The 24283-nt window shown below is 45.3% G+C and overlaps 2 non-coding genes across 2 annotated transcripts; one reads left to right on the forward strand and one right to left on the reverse strand.

Annotated features, from left to right (window-relative positions):
- Nucleotides 1-1061: 1061 nt before the first annotated feature.
- Nucleotides 1062-1144, reverse strand: TRNAL-CAG (transfer RNA leucine (anticodon CAG)). Its single transcript has one exon. It is a non-coding gene; the product is annotated as a tRNA-Leu (tRNA).
- An 8089-nt stretch (nucleotides 1145-9233) lies between these two features.
- Nucleotides 9234-9304, forward strand: TRNAG-CCC (transfer RNA glycine (anticodon CCC)). Its single transcript has one exon. It is a non-coding gene; the product is annotated as a tRNA-Gly (tRNA).
- Nucleotides 9305-24283: the final 14979 nt, after the last annotated feature.

The following is a 24283-nucleotide window of genomic DNA, read 5'->3' on the forward strand; positions in this document are numbered from 1 at the left end:
ACACACACACTGGTTTGCATTCACAGAAGATTAACATATGTGCGTGGCTTAGTCACAAACATACATTGTATACATACATTTTAGTTAGCAATATTTGTATTTCAGCGACGAACGTAAAATAGGTTCATTCCCTTTAAAGTGAGTGTGTGATAGGAGCGTGCAATCACTCCCTGTGAAGTCCATCGACGTGACATAATTTCAGGTGATTTATACTAATCAGTCCCAGCCCTTCAAAGTGCCACGCATCTCGTGTTAGAATATCGCATTTTCAGGCATTTTCCCGCATTACCACAATGTCTGAGATTGTCACGCAGAATAACCGTGCCCTGAAGTGCGGTAAAACCTTCTAGTTCCAGTTTCTCACTTTGCTAGGAAAGCTCCGAGTAGTATTTATCAAAGGCCACAAGGTGGCGCTGGTATACACCAGGAGATATAGGATTCTCGCTATATTACGATATTTACACGGGCTTCATCGCTTGATTTTTCTGGCGAGAAAGTGTCACTCGTACTCCTTGAAATGTCACTCATAATTACACAGAAATTATGAAAATGTCACGCATAATCTGAAACCTTGGCAGTTTTGTATTCCCCCTCTTTGTTAAGGACCTGTGGCCTGCACAGCATGTCTAGGGTGTGTCAGTTCCAGTGATGGCTCACCTGCGGTCACTGAGTCCAGACTATGCAGTGAGAGTGACCTTTCGGTGAAGTAGTTTATCATCGAGCGCCATCTGGTGGCTGGCCAGGGACATGATTATGAAGGGAGCAGGCTGGGTGCCTGCGAATGGCGCCAAATTTGTAATACAAAAAAAACAATCAACACGAGGAAGTTAAAGAAAGGAAATTCTAAATCTCACCGTGAAATATTGTTTGCTTGGAGGCAAATGAAGCACTGTACGTGTTTTCAAATATATACCATCAAATCGGTAAAAGCAACTTTTGTCCAATAAGATTATATAATTTGCCAATCGAGATTATAAAATCTGACAGTGGTTTTACGTTGCTAGTATTTGTTAATGCAAAGTTTGCTTTGTTAGAACAAAGACGAGGTCATTAAAAGAAGATGTCAGAAGTGGGATTCGAACCCACGTCTCCAGAGGAGACTGCGACCTGAACGCAGCGCCTTAGACCACTCGGCCATCCAGACAGGTGTTGATGTATACAGAATATTTTTTATAGGGTGGCACAGCAGTGTGTGCTAAGAAGTGCCTTCTATTTCTAGGTCATGGCACTTGATATATACCCTCTGATGACAACAGGGCTGCCTTTCTTACAAAAAAATGCAAGATATTTTGCTACTATGGAGCTGCCAAGAGGTGGGAGGTGAAAAATAATTCCCACAGGATTTGCAGGCCAGGTGGCATACCTAGGTGAGGCACAGCTGGCAATCACTCATAGATTTCCTTGCACCATTTTTTTAGGTCCCCAAATGGGGGAATGCCCCCTTTGCACATCATGCCTGGCGCAGGTATAATGTAGCTCAAAGGGTTACAGAGTGGCTCAATGCGTGCATTGCACCGCTCTGTAAATTAGCTCTGGGATTTCGGCCACATTGGGCCACATTAATGTAAAAAATAATTAGGTTAATGTGGCGCAAGGTGGCAGTACGGAATTTTAAATATGCCCCTAAATTTTGGTGTGTCATAAACTGCAGAGCTTTTTCAAGATGTCATTCTATGTATCATACAACCTGTCATGAATGCTTTCAACTATAGTGATGACATATTAGTTTTTTCAATATTTTTAAAATTGTAAAACAGTGACCGAGATTTCACATGTTGGTTTGGGTTTTGAAAAGTATCTGCAAACAATAATTATTCGAGGGACCTTTTTTTATTTTTTGGCCTGGATTAAATGAGTCATATCTTGTGAGACATGTAATAACAACGTGCCTTTTGGGGAGTCCAATGCATCAAAGCCTTGATTAAAACAGGACTTGAGTCCCAGAGGGGCTGCACATGTTAGAGGAGGGGAGCACTGTGTCAGGAGAGCTTCATGTAGACCTTCGCCAGTTCTGTTTGCTTTCACCTGCACTGTGTTTGCCTTGTGCTTGTGAAATCACTTGAATTTTTAAAAAAATCTTAAAAGGGCTTAGAGCCTGCCCATTACTTACCTTTACTTACCATTGGCTGACTCCTCCACGGCTGCTATGTCATATTACCTATCGTTGACTGACTCCCATGTAGAGCCACATTGCTCTGCTTGCCATTGGCTGGCTCCCACGTGGTTCCACATTGCTCTGCTTGCCATTGGCTGGCTCCCACGTGGTTCCACATTGCTCTGCTTACCATTGGCTGGCTCCCACGTGGTTCCACATTGCTCTGCTTACCATTGGCTGGCTCCCACGTAGTTCCACATTGCTCTGCTTACTGTTGGCTGGCTTCCCTGGTTTCCACATTGCTCTGCTTACCATGGGCTGGCTCCCACGTGGTTCCACATTGCTCTGCTTGCCATTGGCTGGCTCCCACGTGGCTCCTTGCTAGAGAACGCCTCCACCTCGTCTCTGTCATCCTGCCGTGGAGACTGGCCAAAGTACTGCTTCCAGTCTGCTGGTCAGTCTCCTTCCACTCGCACAACTTGATGCTTCTGATGGTACTTTTAAAAAACGTATACAACCTCCCCCCCCGGATTCCTTCCCCAGGCATTTTGTATTTTTTTTATTTACTTGCTAGAGTGAATCTGAAGGCTGTCTTTTTTCTTCTTCAGGGCTCGGGGTGCATGGCTGCTTAGTTTACATGTTGTTCTTGTACTGCCCATTTTTTATTTCTCAGCATGCACCCCGTAAGAAGCACAGGAGAGGAAGGCTTGAGATGGCGGTTTCTATGTCAGATGGAAAACGCATGCCCTGCAAGTTGTCTGCGGCCTCATGGGAAGGCTCTCCGTTCGCACAGCTGCTCCCCATGCCTTTCGATTTCAAGCTTACGAAAGATTACGGTGAATTTAGAAGCAGCTTAACTGCTGTGCAACACGTAGAATATATTGAAAAAGCCAATAGATTTCACATAAGCGATTTCGCATTGTCTTTGCCAATGCTTGGGTGTTATCAGTTCTACACAGATGCCCAATATCATCAATTGGGGTTTCATTTCTAGCTCTTCACCTGTCACCACAGTTAATCACATTTCTATCCTTTTCCTGAAGGGGTGTATCCTACGGAAATGCTAAAGCATGAATGCACCCCTCCTCTGGCAGGCTCTGAGTAGCGTATCATTATACCCACTTCCAATCTTCCATAGCAGTGTTCAAGTATAATAGACTCAGTAAAGTATTTTTAATTGTATCAGTCTAAACCCTGCAATTCTAAACTATACTACACTACTAATACTACTACTACTACTCTAAACTATACTACACTACTACTACTACTCTAAACTATACTACACTACTACTGCTACAAATAGTACTACTCTAAACTATACCACACTACTACTACTACTACCGCTACTCCAAACTATACTACACTATTACTACTACTACTACTATAAACTATACTACACTACTACTACCACTACTACTACTGTAAACTATACTACACTACTACTACCACTACTACTACTCTAAACTATACTACACTACTACTACTACTACTCTAAACTATACTACACTACTACTACTACTACTCTAAACTATACTACACTATTACTACTACTAATACTACTACTACTCTAAACTATACTACACTACTACTACTACCATTACTACTAATCCAAACTATACTATACTACTACTAATACTAATACTACTCTAAACTATACTACACCACCACTACTAATACTACTAATCTAAACTACACTACACTACTACTACTACTGCTAATACTACTCCAAACGATACTACATTACTACTACTAATAATACTACTACTACTACTACTCTAAAATATACTACAATACTACTAATAATACTACTACTAGTACTACTGCTAGTACTACTACTCTAAACTATACTACACTACCACTACTACTAATCTAAACTATACTTAACTCTCTACTGTCCCTCTACCCTGTAGACTCTGGCGATGGACTTAGAAATGCCCACATCCCAATGCTAGAGGTGCCTGTCAACCCCTCCATGGTTAATTTCAAAACAACAACCAAATGGTTGGACACCCTAACTTAAACAAAATATGCTTCTCAATTCCCCCATCACTCCCCTGCCTATGGATCATTACGTCAATTGATTTTTAGATATTAACTTTAAAGAACTCAAGGAGGCGGAGCCTAGTGCTTTTACAGTTATTCCTCGAGGCGCTGTACTTCGTCCCATCCACATGGGGTGTGGAATTTGTACACCATCTCCCCCGTCCACCATTAATGGAACCAGCTCTCCCTCATCTTCTTACGGTCCCTGTCAACCTCCTTCAGTTTGCCCCAACTCCAGGTCATATTGCATTGACTCAGTAGAATTATTTCAGTCACTGTACTTTCAGAGTAATTGTTATGCTACACAGTGGTCACTTCTGTATCTGTGGAATTGTCTATCAAATTGTCTCCTTCGTGCATCACATCCGGTGGTCTTCTGCTCGTGGAAAAGCTTTTTGGGTTTATATTTTGTGCATTAACAACATGTTCTTTGCATTTCCACGCATGATTCTTCATATACAGACTGAAATAACATAATTGCAATTGAAATACATTTCTAATTATGTATAGAAAATAAGTTATTAATGTGTTTTAGTTAAGCCACATATCTGTGTAAAACTCCATCTGGAAAAAGAAGGAAGCCACCACTAGTGCTGTTCATTCAAAGAAAGTCTTATTGTTAAATGCTTCATGTTTGTTCAAACACCTCCGGATGACTTTAGCATAGAGGTTGTTGAATGATTATTATTTAAGAAAATGGGTGAGCACACAACCGAAAGAGTACTTACTATCCAGGTTGAGGATAGTTCAAAGTGACAACATGGATGAACATTTGATTGACCTTAAACTAATGGTTATGATACTGCATAAAAGTGATGGAAAGGACCAACCAAGGTGCAATATAAGGATCTACGCACAAAATGCGTAAATATCAATTGACACCAGATCACGCATTAAAGAGACATTCAACAGTCTGCAGCAAAAGGGAACGTTTCAACCCAGTAAGATAAAACCCGGAGCTTATGATGGGCACCAAATCTATTTAGAAGTTTTTTTTTGCAACCCTCTCTATTAAAGACATGCATGTTGTCAATCATGGCATGAGCATCCTTGGATGCTCTAAACAGCACAATCTTCACATGATGATAAACCTAGGCAAGGCACTTTATGTATTTACAGTCCAGACACACACTTGGATGAAATGTTACGAGAATTTGAATCCACCTTTGCTGATAAATTAGGAATGTTGAAAGGTTACCAACATATTGTCAAACTCAGGGAGCCACACCTATTATACAGAAAGTCTTCAACATTCAATTTTGTGCACAAAGGATGTTGATGAATTGCTGCACAAATGGTTGTGTGAAGGAGTAATCAAACCCGTATCAGCCTCTTCATGGTTGTCCCCTTTTGTAATTTCAAAATAGAAAAATGCAGATATCAGACTTTGTGTGGATCTGCGCTAACTGAACTGCCAAGTAGTGGTAGAAAACCAAGCGTTACCCCATGTGCATGAAACGGTGGCAACCTTGGGCAATGCTAAGGTGTTTTATTTCGCAACTACATATTGCCTGATAATTCAACGCAAAGACTACTGGCTTCATGCCTTGTGGACCCAATTCAGATTCCGCAATGTTCCAAAAGGTCTTGATTAAGTGATTCAAAGAATTACATGGTATTAGAGCCTTCTAGGTTGACATAATTGTGTTTTTCTGAGAATCTGGATAGCCACCAGATAATCTTGAGTGAGGTCTTTAAAAGAATGCAAAACACTGGTCTAACCTTCAAAGGAGAGAAATGTAACTTCTTTATGGGTAAAGTGGAATACTCAGGCCATTTTATTGGTGCAGATGGAGTTCAGTCCAGACCAAGCTTTATTGCTGCCATTATAGACTCACCTCAGCTTACAGGATGAACTGGGTCTATGCAGCAAACTATTCGTAAAAGGTGGAGCTGTGCATCTTTTAATCAAGAAAGATAGAGAGTTCATCTAGAATGAAAAATTGGAGAAAAGCATGCAAACTCTTAAGAAAGAGTTTCAAAATGCCCCAACGCTTTACTCATTCAATGAAACTCTTTGTCTATAGTGACTATGGATGCCAACCATGTTGGCCTTGAAGCAATACTAAGTCTGGAAGTGCCCAACAGCAAGCGCCTCATAGCATTTGCATCACACAAAGTAGGGGCACCTAAAACGAAATGCTCTGTTATTAAAAAATAACTTTTGGTATGCATGTGGGCAGTGGCGAAATTCAAAGGATTTTTCCGTGGTGACGGCCATTTCTGATTGAAAATTAGCACAAAGCGCTTGTGAGCATACTGAGTAAGTGCAATTCTGAAAGCATGTCACTCCGCATCACAAAGTTAGTCAGTAAATTACAAGAATATGAAATAGATATTGAATATGTTCTTGGCAAATCTACCATTGCTGCTGATTATCTGTCCCTTATGCCTTGTGTAGAAACATTGACTGAGGATGAAGCAAGGTTTATGGATGAAGATGTAGCTGTAGCCAATTTGTTAAATAAACCAGGAGAAACAAGGGTTGTGAGTGAAATGCAGTGGACGACTGCTATTGCTAACGATTTGAGTAGACAAGTGTTTCTGATATAGTTGTTAAGGGCTGGCTGAAGGAGAAACAAGTAGATGAAATTCTGTACGACTGTATAGGAAGATAAAGAAAGAGTTGACTATGTTAGATGAAGTCATTGTAAGAAATGTCAAATTAGTTGCACCCCTTTCACTCAAGCCAAGCCTTACTGCATTGGCTCACGAGGGTCCTACTGGTATGACTGGTATGACTGGCACAAAGGAAAAAGTACGACTGGTTTAACACTATATGAACTATTAAGAGGTAGGTAGGCCCCCATTAGCAAACTACGTCCTCTTCGGTTCAAGGGAAAGACGGCAAAAGCAAGTGCCATCAACCTTGATAAGTAATGTGCAAAAGAGTCCAAATAAAATAGTTACAAATGAAACATAATATTATCAATGGCGGCGGGCAGCTTTAGGAGGGAGGGGGCGGGCAGGAAGCACACACACACACACTCATTCTTTCACACACAGACACACACGCACCTCCATTAACAACACTCATAAGATTCAAACACGCACGCACGCACGCACCAAACATTCATTTTAAAAGATCACACACACTCATTCTTTCACACATGCACGCACATCCATTGTCACTCATAAGATTCAAACCTGCACACACGCACCAAACATTCATTTTAAAAGATCACACACAAACTTACCTTTGGCTTCGAGGTCCCAGGAGGGTAATGGGGGAAGGCAGCAGTCCCACCCTTGTCACAGAGTGGGATGGGGTCAGTAAGACTGCTGACCCCACCTTACTCTGTGACGAAGTGTCACTGATTCACACTCGCCCTGGGCGCTTCAGGGCTTAAACCTGAAGCGTCCAGGTCAAAGTCAATGGGTGACGCTTTCCTTGTCACCCAGGGGAGGGCCTTGAGGCACCTTTGCTGAGCCGAGGAGGTCACGCCCCAGGAGCTGTGACCTCCTCAGCCCAGCAAAGTTCAGCTCAGGCAGCCAGGAGTCTGCACAAATCACGCATGTCTCGCTCCTGGCTGTCTGAGCTGAAAATGAAGAGTGTCTGTCAGGCTGACCTTTGTTCAGCCTGACAGACACTATTCATGAGGGGCAAAAGGTGGTGGGGCGTGGTTCCTCCGCCCTAAAGGACGGGCCGTTCCTGAATATTATGATCATAGAAAAACCACTGTTAAATCCCACACATGTGTTGGTGATGTGGAAAGGATTAGTTGCCTACACACCAAATTCAGTGGTGACAAGTTTAGTTGCCCTTTACGAGTGGTCAGAGCCTCAGGAAGAGGTGTGAGGTTGGAGGATGGTAGTTGGTGGGACATGCCCCGAGCTGTGTGTGTTCCTTCACCCAACAGCCTCCAGATTTCAGCCTCTTTGAGGGGTGATGGTCAGTTATCTGAAGATAAGAGGTGTCACTCAGGGCGACTTCCACACATCTCATGGTGAGGTCACACCTCTGCAATGAAAGTTTACCACCAGCTCAAGGTGAACCTTTCGGTGAAGCCCGAACCTGCACCCGCTTGATAATGGAGAAAGGTCAACATGCAATATAGGCATGTCTATTACATTTAACGCTTAACTCATGCACTGACTTATTCAAAGGGGAGGTGATGTAATAGTGGTTGACATTATTATGTATTAGGAGTTGTGCTTTACTGTGTGGTCTTGTAATTGTAGTATATTTGGTTGTTGTGATCCTCGTCGGTCTTTCCCCTTCCTCACCTCCTGTGTGTGTGGCCCCCGTGGTGCCTTAGAACGGTTCCTACACCCCGCTGCAGGGAGCCGCTCTGGTGTACAACATAGCTAAACATTGACAAAGCCAATAGTTTCGTCTCATAGGTTTCACTTACTGGCTTTACCAATATTTTTTATTGTTAATGGCTGAAATGGAAATCCTGGTTTGGGTCCCTGATGGGTGAATCTCTGGAGTGAGAAGGGGGCTGACACGGGACTAGCCTGAGAAATGAGGACACATTATTTTTGGCTAGTAGTCAGTCACATGTTTTATCGTCGGCTGTATTGTTTGTACTGTTGTCAATTCTTGTGTGAAGAGAGGCGCTATGCTGTGACTGGTCCTTGTCATCATTGTGAGATGTAGGATGTAACTTCAGGAGCAGATTACATCTGCAGCGTGTGATGGGTGGTGTAATATTCGGACGTGTGTACAGTTGCTGTTTTCTATTGTCGCCTCTATAAGATCCACATTTGAAATTCGGGTGCACGGAGTTTATGTACACTGTAAAGGCAGAGCATCGCCTTGTCTTGCTACGTGAGGTGTACATCTTCAATGTGTCCATAAGTGCACTGTCCCCTGTTACTTATATGTTTGTTTACGTCAATGTCCACGTTGGTGTTTGTTCTAAACTTCCTTCAGTTCATCCACTTTCATAGTCACTTAATTAAATAAATAAATAATCTGCTTCCTTGTTTCACTTAAAAAAGACATGAATTGTGAGTAGTTTCCTAGCGCCTAGTAGAGTGTAAGAGACTTCAATCCATGTACAAGTCAATAATTATACCCAAAAAACACTAAGTTGCGGCACTTTCCTGCCACAGCTGACAAACTGCAAGTGCCACTCAATGACCATCCGCGCCAGTAGTGTAGGGGTATCATGCAAGATTCCCATTCTTGCGACCCGGGTTCGATTCCCGGCTGGCGCACGTCTTTTATTTATGACTTTAAAATTTGGTCTTTTATATTTTTAACACCTAAATAAGTTTATTTTAAAATGTACGGTTGGGATTTTTTTTTATCTTGGTGGGAAAACAATGTTGTTTTGATAACGAAGTACACATGAACCTGGTTCAACCTGGTAACTCTACAAATATCTCCTCACTCAGTGAGATCCACCCTCTTATTCTGTGGCCGCGTCGATCTGTGCAGCCCGTGGACCCCCAGGGTACCGCAGGGTCGGTGTTAGAGGGAACCGCGGAGCTGCTGAGAGGAACCGCGGAGCCGCTGAGAGGAACCGCGGAGCCGCTGAGGGGAACCGCGGAGCCGCTGAAGGGAACCGCGGAGCCGCTGAGGGGAACCGCGGAGCCGCTGAGGGGAACCGCGGAGCTTCCAAGATCAGCCCCCAGAAGGGTCGGAGAGGAGAAGCCCTTCAATCTCAAGAGCTGCTGACCGTTTAAATTCACAGGCGGAGAGGAGCGTGAGGAATGTTAACAGATCTTTAAATCAACAAACGTGAGCAGCTGTTTAGATCCTGCCCTAGAGGACAACCGGGCGGGCGTCTGGAGTTCATCTTAGAGCCCGCGGTGACCCTGCAAGAGGTGATGTGTGACTGATGCTGAACAGTGCACAGAGGGAGACTTTTTGAGGTGTAATCTGTTATGTTTGACCCCGGATCATACCAGTAGCCCAGGGGGGATGACTCCCACCGCTATGGCGAGAATAGCGGTGACCCTAGGTATTACGGACTAGATGGTAGAGTCCTGACGTCAAGGAATAAAAGTGACCGGTTGGTTTGGCGCCAACAGGTAGTGAATACAACCAAGCTGTGTGTGTGCGCGTTTCATTTCTGGCATCTGTCGTCCCGGCCCTGCGCCTCAACTGCGAGGCGAGTGTACGCGTGTCGGTGTACACCACAAACCGTGTACACAACAAACTGGCGACGAGGGGGAGAACTCACCAGTTTCCCTCCGTGCGAACGCAGTGAAAAGAGAAAAACAACGGAGCCGCGTTAGCCGGGCAAATCAAGCGACGCCTCAGCGGACGAGCGCGCGTGGGTGCGGCCTCGTAGAGACACACCCCAGCACAGTTCCGAGGCGGCACAGAGCCGGCTGGCCGAAGAACGGAGGCGGAATCACTGAACCCACGTGGCGTCCGCACTCCGACAAAACCACAAAGCAAACAACCGGCACCACGAGGCGGCATTTCACACGGTGAGTGCAGGGGCGTGTCTGGTTAAAAGAAGGGACCTCAAAAGCAGGCCGCACGAACCCAGTATTACGGCACCGTGCTCCGGTAGAAAAGGGACCCCAATAAGCACGTGTTTAGAAGTAATTGTGCCTTACATGCAGAGCACCTACCACAATCACGGACAATCCCACCCTTCCTGGGGTCTCTAAAAAGAAAGTAACACCAGACCAAGGGTACCATCAAGCACAATAATATAATCAAGGCAACCAGCAAATCAAAAAAAAAAAAAAAAAAAGGAAATACAGCATCATGGCCACGTTCCCAGCATTAGAGCCTTTTGTAATGGAAGGGCCGCCATCAGCTCAGGCAGCTAAGTGGAAATCATGGGTGGAGCGCCTAGAAAATTACTTTGCAGCAATGGCGCTAGACCCAGACAGGCAGAGACCGATGCTCCTGCACATGGGGGGAGCTATGATACATAGAATCAGCAAAACAGGAGGGACCCCCGTTCAACTACTAAACCCTAAAAAGGGCAATCACAGCTTATTTTGAACCCAAGGTGAACCCAGACTATGAACGTTTTCTCCTCCGCCAAGCCAGACAGCAAGCTGAGGAATCGGTAGACACCTACTATGCAAGACTACGGGAACTGGCCAGCACATGTACACTGCAAGATCCGGAGGATGAAATTAGAGCCCAATTTATCCAAGGATGCTACTCTACAAAACTGAGGGAACACATTCTACAAATCCCTGGCATGGCAATGGCTGATATGTTAACAATGGGCAGATCAAAAGAACTATCCAAAGTGAGAGCAGCACACATGGAGTCAGCACTCACGCAAGTGATCAAAACAGAGCCAGTAAACACTTTCAATTCGGGCCCCACAACAAAAAGAAAAGACAAACCAAGGTTGGCGACCAACCATCGACAATGCTATGTGTGTGGAGGGACATTCCCACATCAAGGAAAATGCCCGGTGTTAGGAAAACAATGCCCGAACTGTCAAAAACCAAATCACTTTGCGAAAGTATGTCGTTCCGCGACAAAATCGAAGACAGAGAGACAAAGAGTGAGTCATGCGGCGAAAACCATTCAACAACCAGACATAATTCCGGTTATGGATGATGATGATGAACCAGAGGGAACAGTATATGTAATACACGCCACAGAACCCGGCAGTTGGACAATAAAAAGGGCCCCAAAATGCAAAGTGAAAATAGCAGGCCACCAGATGACAGCGCTGATCAACACAGGGGCCTCAATCAACATCTTAGCTCAATCGGCATTCAAGCAACTGCAACAACCCCCCCCACTTCGCCGCACAGCCGTGCAAGTATTCGCTTTTGGATCAACCACGCCGCTTCCACTGGCAGGGGTATTCACAACAAACATCAGTCACGAAGAATACACAGTCCAAGCCAAAGTATATGTCGCTAAGATAGGAACGGGGATGCTACTCAGCTGCCGCACAGCGGAAGAGTTAAAGTTGGTAACTTTTGCATTCAGCATACACCTAGGAACGCTGGATAACCTCCAGGAAGAATACACTGATCTGTTCAGAGGGATTGGCTGTCTGAAAGGGCGACAAGTGAGACTGCACATTGACAAATCTATAGAGCCAGTGGCCCTAAAACACCGAAGGATAGCGTTTCACCTTAGACCGCAAGTGGAGGCTGAACTCAGGAAATTGGAAGAAGCTGACATCATCGAAAAAGTGGAGGGGCCCACACCCTGGGTATCTCCCATTGTGGTCACCACGAAACCGAAACAGCCAGGAGAGGTGCGCTTATGCGTGGACATGCGCCTACCCAATGTGGCCATCAGGAGGGAACGCCACCTCATGCCTACAGTAGATGACATTGTAACTGAGGTCAGTGGCTCAAAATGGTTTTCAAAAATGGACTTGCGGGCAGGATATCATCAGATCATGTTAGCCCCGGAGTCTCTGGCAATAACGACGTTCTCAACACATGTGAGGCTGAGGCAATACAAATGCCTAAGTTTTGGAACTGCCAGTGCGGCGGAAGTGTTCCAGGACACCATACGAGGGGGACTAGCCAGACTAGAAGGAGTGATCAATGTAAGTGATGACATTTTGGTGCATGCCCCCACAATAGAAATACATCTGAAGAGACTCCGGGCGGTGTTCCAACGACTACAAGCGAATGGGCTAACTCTACACTGAGAAAAGTGTGAGTTTCTAAGACAGGACATTGCATTCTTTGGGTACCTTTTCTCAGAACGGGGTGTCCAACCTGACCCTGAGAAAGTAGCAGACATAAGATCTGCGCCTGCTCCCACCTCGGTCACGGGAGTCCGAAGTTTTTGGGGAATGGTGACCTACTGCAGAAGATTCATGCAAAACCTCGCCTCCCTCACAGCCCCGCTAAGAGAACTTACGAAGGCAAACACCCCATGGGAATGGAATCAAACACAGGAGGCAGCGTTTCAGGCTACAAAACAAGCACTTTCCTCAGAAACCACGTTAGTGTATTTTGACCCGGCAAGAGACACAGAACTGTCAGTAGATGCCAGCCCGTTTGGTCTTGGGGCTGTGTTGTCCCAAAAAGGGAAGGACGATGAGTGGGCCCCGGGGGCGTATGCCAGCAGAGCGTTGACGGTGACTGAACAAAGATACTCCCACATAGAGAAAGAGGCCTTAGCAGTGAGCTGGGGATGTCGCCATTATCACTTATACCTCTACGGTCATCCGTTCCTTGTCCACACTGATCATAAACCCCTCATCCCTTTGTTTAACAAGACAGCATCTCAGCCGCCCCCACGAATAGAGAAATGGATTTTACAACTCCAAGGATATCAATTCTCGGTGGTGTATTGGCCGGGAACCCAAAACCCCGCTGATTACTTGTCACGCCATGCCAGACCGGCATCAGAAGAAGAAAAGGATGAAGCAGAAGACATTGAGGAGTACGTGCGTTTAGTGGTAGAAAGGTCAAAGCCACTGCCAATGTCGCTGAAAGAAATTCAGGAAGAAACCCAACGGGATGAAGTGTTGCAGTTGGCCATGTCATGTGTCCAGGACGGGAAGTGGCACCTGCTGAAACAAAATCTGGCACTAAGAACCGAGGATGCAAGTGTGGCACTACAGGCATTATTCCGCGTTCGACACGAGCTGGCTGTATCTTCGGAAGACTATCTTTTGCGAGGCAGTCGCCTTGTCATCCCAGATGCACTACAACAACGCACAATCGATCTGGCTCATGCTGCCCATCAAGGCATGGTAAAAACCAAAGCCAGACTGCGAAGTAAAGTGTGGTTTCCAAATATGGACTCCAGAGTGGAACAGACAATACAGAGGTGTCACGTTTGCCAAATGGTGGGGCCGGCGGATCCTCCGTCCCCCAAAATCACAGAACCGATTCCATCCACCCCTTGGCACAGGGCAAGTGCAGATTTAGGCAGCTTACCAGATGGTCGACACATGGTGGTGGGCATTGATGACTTTTCGAAATATCCGGAAATCGAGCTGTTGGAGTCTACCACCACGGAAAAGGTGATATCGTGCCTGGAAAAAATAATGGCCACCCATGGAATCATGCAAGAATTGAGGACCGACAATGGTCCTCTGTTTTCAAGCCATGACTTTTCCAAATACCTGGCTTCGCACTCCATTCATCACCGCAAGATCACTCCTCGATGGCCTCAAGCCAATGGGGAAGCAGAGAGATTCATGCGAACCCTCAACAAAGTGATACGCATTGCAGTAGCACAAGGAAGGAATCTAGACTGTGCGATTTTTGAATTTCTGACAGAGTATCGTTTGACACCACACAGTACCACTGGAATGTCTCCCAGTTCCATTTGTATAAGAAGGGATGTGAGAGATACCATACCTCAGATCAGCATTCCCACAAAAATTCATGATCAGGTGGAAATTAAGTTATGGAACAGACAAGCTAAAAATGACAGGATGTCAAAGAAAAGACGAGCTTGTGTGAAAGACATGCAAGTGGGAGATAGAGTGCTAATAAAGAATCGATATCCCGGAGGAAAGTTCAAGACTCCATTCGAGCCCTATCCATGGGCAGTGGTGAGAATAAAGGGAACTCTAGTAACTGCCAAGAGAAACGAGGAGACCGTCACCAGGAACATCTCCTGGTTCAAACAGTACAACTATGACGAGAAGGCACTCAAAGAAACAACAATAACGGATGATGTCAAGGAAGAGCCGGAGGAGTTCGTGATACCCGAATTACATGGAGGCCTCTGTCCTCCGGTAGGTGCCCAATGCAGCCCAGAGACTCGCCAAGGAATGGAAGCGGCCGGAGCTGGTGAGTTGAACAAAGAGGGCGGAATGAGAGAGTCCGAAAAGATACCTGAAGCTGGGGTGCCAGAGGTCTGTCTGAAAAGAGGTGGGGACAGATATAATTTGCGACCCCGCATCACCACCCCTAGGAAACTCAAAGGCTATGCCTGTGAATAGCTGAACTGCAGTTGTTAGGTGAATTTGTGTACCAAGTCACAGTTGTGCATTTTGTTTAAATGATAGATTACGAGGTAGTTGGAAACCAAACAGTGCTAGGCGGAAATGACTTTTCTGCATGAGGTATAGAGTTTTGTTTATTTGTTTTCATTTCATTTTAAGTTGAGGAGGAATGTTATGTTTGACCCCGGATCATACCAGCAGCCCAGGGGGGATGACTCACACCACTATGGCGAGAATAGCGGTGACCCTAGGTATTATGGACTAGATGGTAGAGTCCTGACGTCAGGACTCGGAAGGAATAAAAGTGACCGGTTGGTTTGGCGCCAACAGGTAGTGAATACAACCAAGCTGTGTGTGTGCGCGTTTCATTTCTGGCGTCTGTCGTCCCGGCCCTGCGCCTCAACTACGAGGCGAGTGTACACAACAGTGTAATCCTGAGTATTTTTAAATTGCGCTTCCAGTTTGTGTAATTTTTGCTTTCAGGAAACTCGTTTGGCGGAGAAATATTTTGAGGATCTGAGAGCCTAGAATGTTGCTGCTGCCACGTGACTTGTGCCAGAGATGCTCATCTTCTAAGTTTAAAAATACACAGAGAGATGCACTGAGCATGTACCTCAGGTGACATTCAGTACTAGAGCATGGCTCCTGGACAGAGACAACCCCCACAAGCTTACTTGGCATCATTGTCATGTGAATTACACCTATTCCATATGTAAACTGTTTGCAAATCCTCCCATCCCTAAGAATAACCCACAAAAGGGGCAAATTCTAACTGCCTGGATAGTTAAATCTCAAAGCAAACAACTAGTTGGTTAAATAAGGATGCCTATGTTTTAGTGGGTTCGTAGGATGACGAGTAATATGAACGGGGCATTACCAATACCAGGGCTGGCTTTTGGGTGGTGCGACCGGTGCAGCTGCACCTGGCGCTAAGTTTGGTGGGGGCGCTCTGTTTAAAAATACCTTAAAAGCAGGTGAACTTCCTTGTGCGTCCAGCAATTTTCATGAAACTATCAAAATCGCAACATAATTCTGGTGATCAATGTCCCTGCTGGTGAGGGTCGGAATTTTGTTTAGTGGCAATTTCAACTCACCATAAAGTAGTGCAGAGGACACAACATTTTCTAGCTTTGCGACAAGAATTTTAGATTCTATTAAGGACACGTAGGCGAGGATTATGCTTCACAATCTTTTCCACTCAAAAAATAGCAGCCAATAAAAAAACAGTAAACACAGAAAACACACTACCATGAGTCTTTGAACCACGCCCCCGCATAACCCACCAATAGTAGTCCAACACAGTCTATAAACTAGAAAGGCACCATCTGACTTCCTCTTTCTTTGCTAAGTCCAATACCACTCTCAGATGAACTGTTCCGGACATGATCCTTCTGGATAACTTCAACATCAAAAAGACTTATCGCCAGCTCTTGCCAACAACAAAACACGGAAGATCCACAAATCTTTACACCTGTTTGGAATCAGTTCCTGTAAGAAAAGAAAAAATGAGATCCAATTCTACTCCAACAGAAAAAATCAAGGGAGTGCAAACACACCTACATCATAATACAATACAAGCAATAAACATCCATAATATATATATATATATGTATATTTGACCCAATGTGTGGGATAATCGTAGCCTCTGTGTCCTTAATAGAATCTAAAATTCTTGTTGAATGTCTTCTGATCTAGAACACAAGAGAAAAGCTTCTGGCGCCATAGCACCTCGGTTGGAATGAGCACCATATAAAGATACATCGATACCTGCTTCTGACATTACCCACCGAACCCAGCGGGCCAAAGTGGCGGCTGAGACCGGTCAAAAAGGTTATTGAATAGAAATAAGCAGAGGTCCAAGTATCCATTCTATAGCTAACTGTGCGTTCCTCATAAACCTTTAAACATTTAACCACGCAAAGATTTTCGTTATGAGGAAAAGCCGGATAATCAACAGAATTAGACATGAAATTTGTACGTCTAGAAATAAGAAACAAAACTTCAGAAGGAGAGAATAACCTACCTGCTAAATCTAAAGCTCTCACATCAGAAACACTGCGACATGAGATTAAACACAACAACATGGTCAACTTTGCAGATAGTTGTTTCATCGTTACCAAATGATTGTCTGTCAAAGCCCAGCTCACCTGAGTCCTTGTTCAGTTCTGATGGAGGTTGAAGACAATCCGACCCCACCCTGAAACTGCTTGTTCCAGCACACTAGTTTTTAAAACAGTGCACTAAGAACAGAAGCTCAAGGGAAGGGGGGAAGTGGATAAAATAAAATAAAGAGACAACAGCGTTCTTGCGTTTCCACTGTTGAAGTGCTGCACAAATCTGCGGCCCTCTCTGACTTCTGTAGAAACTGGTGCCTAATGAAACATAAACAAAGAACAGATAAGTACATCCTATTCCTAACTGGGTTCCTGACTATCCCTTTATTTATTAGAAATTTTCTTCTAAAAGTACCTCTTGGATCCTGGTCTCTAGTTTCCAGGTTTGGAATGTGTTACTGCTCTGGGATGTGCTTTCTATTACTCTAAAGCTTCTAAAACATTAAACAAATACCGTTATCAGAATTATCAATATCAAACATTCATCTTAATATAACTAAAGCCTAAATTGCCAATAGCAGACTCACTTTTCCCATATTTCCAGAATCTTTTATAAAACAAATACTGTACTTTTACGTCAAAATACAGCATGTAATTTGTGCAAGTCCTTGATTTACTGTTTGCCTTGCTGTTAATGGTTTCTACGGTTCGATTCTTAAAAGTTCCATAAAAAAAATGTTTGCTTCACAAAGTTCCGCAAAGTATTGTTGTAACAAAGAGTTTGAATCACAATGTTCGTGGAAGGTATCTTGTTTCAAATTGTCTATACACGAATCCAGAAATTGTAGTCAAAGTTCTTTCAGGTAATAAAAGTTTTGCACTTACTTGTTGCTGGCAAGAGATACTGATCAGTCTAACCTTGTCTTCTTTCTCTTTTGCAGGTTGCTTGTAGGAGAGAGGCTGAGGCAAGGAGGAACCGGAAACCGGAAGAAGGAAGAGCCAGCAGCTGCGCCCATTGAAGCCAATGAAAGTCTGTAGAGAGCAGGAGTGCCAGCGCCGAGGGATCTGTCCTCAGGTAAGCGGGAGGTAGACGAGCACAAGCACTGGGCGAGGCTCGGGGGCTGCCTTTTATAGACAGGGCTGGGTGTGATCCTCACATGCTGCACATGTTCTTGAAAGGTGTGCAGAGCTGGGTGTGGTTTGAAGAGCTGGGTGTGGTCCTCACATGCTGCACATGTTCTTGAAAGGTGTGCAGAGTTTCAGTTATTATGCAAATGAGTTAAATTAACACATGGCCTAGAGAGGAGTGTTTTAAAGAAGCCTTGGTAAAAGCAAGGCCCAATGTGTAAACAAAACAGCACATTAAACAACATACACAGAAGCCTGCGGGGGGGGGAAGGTGAGATAACAAGAAAGGCTTTCAATAGTAAGTTTAAAAGGGAGCTATTACAGAACCCACTAGTGCAGTGAGAGGGGACATGCTCTTTGCTGTGCACAAACCCTAACATTGTCAGGCCAATCGCTCAAAAAGGATAACACAATATGTACATTCCACAGTTGTGAATAACATGGTTTGGGTGGATTCGCCACCCTGATAACTTTAAGCAATTTACATACCAAAGGATGTCGACCTACTGGTTTATTATTTATCCATTCATGACCTGCAGAAATAGCTGATCTAAATTATTTACTGACCTGTAACATAAGCCTGTTTCTGTGCATTCTGACAAAAAGTTTATAATGTCTTTGATCTTGGATCCCACAGGATCAACTTCACATTAAAGGCACCAACCCACCCATTTTCTTCATGCCAAAGAGTATCTTTTGCGGGTGGATGGAGCCCAAGCTTGTTGTATAAAGGAGGCAGCTGAAGACGAAAGAGACTGCACTTGTGTATTGTTCCTGATAACTTCCAAGCCACAAGAGTCAGCTGCCCTGTTAGCAGAAGGGGATGAGGAGATCCCACAGGGTCCAGAAGGAGCTGTGGGAAGTCCGGAAGTTGAAGAGATAGAGCAATAGACAGCTCCAGATGAGATGGAAACCACAGTTGACTCTTCCACACAGGAGGGATGAGAATCAAAGCTGCTGCTTGGCGTTGCGTGAGCGCCGCTACTCTTAGGATCATGGCAAACGGAGGAAAGGCATAATTTATTTGAGTTGACCAATTCTGTAAAAATTAATCCGTTGCCAGTGCCAACGGATCTGTTCTCCAGCTATAAAATTTCGGAATATGAAAATTTAGACGAGATGCAAACAGATCCACTTGACACTGACCCAGCAAATACATGATCTTCTGAAAGACAGACGGTGAAGCTTCCAGTCGCTGGAATCTTTCAGGAACCGGGAGTTCCAGTCCGCCACTTGATTGCCTTTCCTCTGAAGTAATTCCGCTATCACCATGATCTTTTGTGATAGGCAGAGATGCAAAAATTCTCTGGCAATATTCACCTCTAGGTGGGACCTTGTCCCTCCCAAGTGGCTGATGTACTGCACCGTGGACACATTCTCCATCCTCAAGAGAATGCAACAATTGCTCTTGAGAGGGGAGAGGGATCTGATGGCGAACAAACATGCTAATAGTTCCAGGAAATTGATGTGGAGGCGAAGCTCCTTCGGATGACCACCGACCTCCTGTCAAGAACTGTCCACATCTCGCTCCCCAGCCCCAACGACTGGCATCAGACCCTATCACAATCTCTGGTGACACTCCAAAAATGGCCCTGCCATTCCAGGCTTCCATATGAGAAAGCCACCATTGGAGTTCCTCTCAGGCATCGAGAGATAACGGAACCAGATGATCGTACGAAAGGCCCTGTTGAAGGTAGCAAATCTTCAGTCTCTGTAAGGCTCTGTAATGCAGAGGCCCCAGAAAAACTGCTTGCATCGAAGAAGAAAGTAGGCCCACAATCTGAGCTAGGGATCTCAAAGAGACCGTCTGATTCGATAATGTCACCCTCAGTTCTCTCTTGATCGATTTCATTTTCTTGGAAGGAAGCAGCAATTGAGCTTTGACTGAATCTACTTGGTACCCTAAGAACTACATTTGCTGTGACAGAATCATGGACGATTTCTTGTGGCTGATCACAAACCCCAGTTCCTGAAGAAGAGCAACCGCCCATGACAGATGAGTTAACAACAGGGACTGATCTTGTGCCAAAAGAATCATATCGTCTATGTAGGAAGTTGGCTCTCTATATACTATCTCAAAGTAAGAGATAGTGTGCACAGAGTCCAAGGTTTCCCCTTAGAGGTTAATAGTGGCAATAATAGATAATACTTGTGCTCTATTTCCGGTAGTGTGGTTGAGCAGTAGGCTTATCAGACGGTAGTGTTAAGCATTTGTTGTACACACACAGGCAATAAATGAGAACATGCATTCAAAGACTTAACTCCAGGCCAATAGGTTTTTATATACAAAAATATTCCTTTCTTAATTTATTTTAGAACCACAAGATTCAGAATTCAAGTAAGTACATAAATTGTAAGGTACTTGGCATAGGTAAATGTAGAACTTTGAAGTAAAACAGTAATGTACACAGTTTGGCATAAAATGGCAATAAGCTATGTTAAAAGTGGACACTGAAAAATTCAACAGTTCCTGGGGGAGGTAAGTAAAGGTTAGTTTGTTAGGTAAGTAAAGCACTTACAAGTTCAGTCTCCGGGGAATAGGCAGCCCACTGTTGAGAGTTCAAGTCAACCTCAAACACTCAGCACCAGCAACGCAGGGCCGGTCAGGTGCAGAGATCAAAGAGGGGCCCAACTATCATAGGTGCCTATGGCGACTAGGGGTGTTCCGGTTCCAGTCTGCTAGCAGGTAAGTACCTGCGTCCTCGGGGAGCACACCAGGGGTTTTTTGTAGAGCATTTGGGGAGGTCCTAAACAGGCACACAAAATACACCCTCAGCACCACAGGGGCGGCCGGGTGCAGTGTGCAAAGAAGGTGTCGGGTTTTGCGTTAAAATCAATGGAAGGACCTGGGGGTCACTTTGGCGATGCAGGCAGGGCACAGGGGGGCTTCTCGGGCCAGTCACCAACTGGGCAAAGATGAGGGCTGTCTTCTGGTCACTCCTGCACTGGTAGTTCATTCCTCTTGGGCCTGGGGGCTGAGGGTGCAGTGCTTCTTCCAGACGTCAGGTTCTTTGTTACTGGGCAGTCGCGGTCAGGGGAATCCTCTGGATTCTCTCTGCAGGCGTCGCCGTGGGGTGCAGGAAGATCATCTCAGGGTGGACATGCCATGGGAGTCGCCTGGGGGTCCTCACTGCAGTGTTGGTTTCTCTGGACAAGGGCCAGGGGCATTGGGTGCAGAGTATTGGGGACTCAAGCTTCAGTAGTGAGGTGGGAGTCCCTTTAAAGATGGTTTCTTCTTGGTTGTTTTGGACAGAGCTGCTGTCCACTGGAGTTTCTTGGTCCTTTGGGTTGCAGGGCAGTCCTCTGAGTCGGCAGAGGTCGCTGGGCCCACTGGATGCGTTGCTGTTGCAGGTTCTTTGAATGTGGAGACAGGCCGGTAGGGCTGGGGCCAAAGCAATTGTTGTCTCCTTCGTCTCTGCAGGGTTTTTAGGTCAGGAGTCCTTCTTCTTGTTAGGTGATCAGGAATCTGATTTCCTGGGTTCAGGGTCACCCCTAAATACAAAATTTAGGGGTGTGTTAGGGCTAAACGGCAGCATACAATGGCTACTGTCCCTGAGGGTGGCTACACCCTCCTTGTGCCTCCTCGCTTTGGGGAGGAGGGCACATCCCTAATCCTATTGGGCTAAATCCTCCAAAGCAAGATGGACGATTTTCCAAGGAGGGGGTCACTTCAGCTCTGGTCACCTTAGGGGTGGACCTGGCTGAGGGGGTGACTCCTTGTTTTTCTCATTATCTCCCCGGACTTGCTGCCAAAAGTGGGGTCTGTGTCCGGGCATCTCCACTAGCTGGAGTGCCCTGGGGCATTGTAACACAAAGCCTGAGCCTTGGAGGCTCACTGCTAGGTATTACACTTCCTGCAGGGGGAGGTGTGAAGCACCTTCACCCAGTGCAGGCTTTGTTTCTGGCCTCAGAGAACACAAAGGCTCTCACTCCATAGGGTCAGAAACTCGTCTCGGAGTGGCAGGCTGGCACAGACCAGTCAGTCCTGCACTGAAGGATTGGGTAAAATGCAGGGGGCATCTCTAAGATGCCCTCTGTGTTCATTTTGTTTTATAAATCCAGCACTGGCATCAGTGTGGGTTTATTATTCTGAGAAGTTTGATACCAAACTTCCCTGTGTTCAGTGTAGCCATTATGGAACTGTGGAGTTCGTTTTGACAAACTCCAAGACCATATACTTAATATGGCCACAATGTACTTACAATGTCTAAGAATGGACTTAGACACTGTAGGGGCATATTGCTCACCCAGCTATGCCCTCACCTGTGGTATAGTGTACCATGCCTTAGGGCTTTAAGGCCTGCTAGAGGGGTGACTTACCGAATCCACAGGCAGTATTTTGTGTGCATGGCATCCTGAGGGGGCCGCCATGTCGACTTTGCCTTTTTCTCCCCAAGAAACACACACAATCTGCAATGGCAATGTGCATGTGTTGGGTGAGGGGTCCCTTAGGGTGGCACAACACATGCTGCAGCCTTTAGGGACCTTCCCTGGTCACAGAGCCCTTGGTACCACTGGTACCTTTTACAGGGGACTTATCTGTGTGCAAGGGGTGTGCCAATTGTGGAAACAATGGTACAATTTTAGTGAAAGAACACTGGTGCTGGGGCTTGGTTAGCAGGGTCCCAGCACACTCTCAGTCAAGTCAGCATCAATATCAGGCAAAAAGTGGGGGGGTAACTGCTACAAGGAGCCATTTTCCTACAGTCTAAATAGAGAATCAAGCGGATACCCCCTTCTGCGTAGGTGTTCCACCACTGGTTTCAACAGTGTGGTGAGCACCCACGGGGACAAAGAGAGGCCAAATGGGAGTGTCAGATATTCATACTAACTGCTCCTCCAACTCAAATTTTGCAATCAATAAAGGATTTGTCTAGTTGGGAAAAAAGGATAGGATGAGAAAGCGAAGGTTGTAGAGGTGTGGAAGTTAGCTGTATGGCGTAACCTTATACTATATTCAGTACTCATACATCTGAAAAAGAGGAGGCCCAATTTTAAACAAAATGTTTGAGTCTGCCTCCTAAAGGAATATAAGGAAGAGAAAGGTTTGCTACCCGGGGTGTGTTGTCAATGGCTCTGTAGCCTCTGCCGGAGCCTCAGGAGTTGCGTTTGCAGGTATAACTCCTGCATTTTGAGAAGGTTCCCAGTTGAAGGACCATGCTGATATCCTTGAAAACAACCGGCCCTTCCAAAATTCTCAAAATTCATTTGAGAGAGGACTGAGACTTATCCGGAGAGATGAAAGTGTTCCCGAACTTCCCAATATCCTTTACGAAGCGATCTCCAAATAATTGCCCTTATCCAGGGGTCCTGCTTCAGCAGACGCTAAATCCACCAATCGAGGGTCAATGGGACATAAGACATATTTCCTTCTTTCGGTTGCCAAAGCATAGTTTGCATTCCCCAAAAAACAAATGGCCTGTTGAGTCCATCCGGCCAGGACCTCTGGGTGGATAGCGGCCCCTGTTTCCTGAGCTTGAAGAGCTAATTCTAGAATCTTAGCTAGTGGTCCTGAAATATCTAGGAGCTTGTCCTGGCAAACCCTCAGAGCTCTATCTATCCCTTTTGTCAGATCTTTATTATATTTCTTAAGGAATGCCACCATAGTTTTGTCAATTTCAGGGGGGTGACAACGGTTTTATGGGGAAAGATCATGGTGAGGGCACACAGACTTCAATCTGGACCTGACATCTTTCTCAAACCTTTTCCTAATATGCAGCTGCATATAATCTTCCACTGCAGGGGCCGGGCCCAGTCAGATGATCTGGGGTGAATCATATCAGAGGGTTCATAAGTGAAAGGAGGGGGAGCAGCAGGGGAAGATTGTTTGCACTTCTTAGTGTGCTTACGAGCTTTACGGGATTCATGAGAAGAAGAAGAGTCGGAACCAGAATCCGCGGGAGGGGAAGTTAAAGGAATAGGTTGAGGAGGGTTAGACGGAGTCGCGTAAGTATGCTCAGGAAGAGAAGTAAGGGAAATGTTGGCCGACTTGCTGGAATGGGGCCAAGGTTGCTCAGAGGGAGGGATAAACGGAGAAGAGAGATCTCCAGAAGGAAGAGAGGACGCTGCAGGTCCTGCTAATTCTTCAAGACGTTTGGACAAAGGTTGTAGGGCTGAAGAGATAACTTTGTCTAGTGATTTTTTCA

Source organism: Pleurodeles waltl, unplaced genomic scaffold, assembly GCF_031143425.1.
Source record: "Pleurodeles waltl isolate 20211129_DDA unplaced genomic scaffold, aPleWal1.hap1.20221129 scaffold_67, whole genome shotgun sequence".
Classification (NCBI taxonomy): domain Eukaryota; kingdom Metazoa; phylum Chordata; class Amphibia; order Caudata; family Salamandridae; genus Pleurodeles; species Pleurodeles waltl.